The sequence below is a fragment of the Sceloporus undulatus genome, chromosome 3, assembly GCF_019175285.1.
Source record: "Sceloporus undulatus isolate JIND9_A2432 ecotype Alabama chromosome 3, SceUnd_v1.1, whole genome shotgun sequence".
Taxonomy (NCBI): domain Eukaryota; kingdom Metazoa; phylum Chordata; class Lepidosauria; order Squamata; family Phrynosomatidae; genus Sceloporus; species Sceloporus undulatus.
The window spans coordinates 115,300,358-115,300,779 of record NC_056524.1 but is presented as its reverse complement, the minus strand read 5'-3'; positions in this window follow the sequence as shown (position 1 = coordinate 115,300,779).

Here is a 422-nt window from a genome sequence, read left to right as displayed (position 1 = left end):
CGGGTGGGATTTGTATGTATTCGCAGATGACCACTCGAAGAAATACTGTTACAGGTAAGCAACCTGTCCTTCTTCTTCGTGGTCTCTGCGAATCATACAAATGGGTTTAGACTGACAAGCTAAGGTATACGGCGGAGGGAGTGTCCTGAGACCAAAGCTATGGTGAATCAAAGGTATATTTATTACAATAAAACACCTGGAACCATAAAAGAGTCAGTCTTTTTGTTCAAGCACAGATCAACATAGCAATAACATTGCTAAACGTGAGGAGGGAACAGAGGTCATGCAAGACCGGTCCCATAGAGCTTGTGCAAATCAAAATTCAACAAAATGTAAACAGTGTCAACTGTACAAGAGTAATAAACACAAAGCATCAGAAGTGCAATCAATGCAACCCTGAAACCAACACAGCCCTCCCGAAA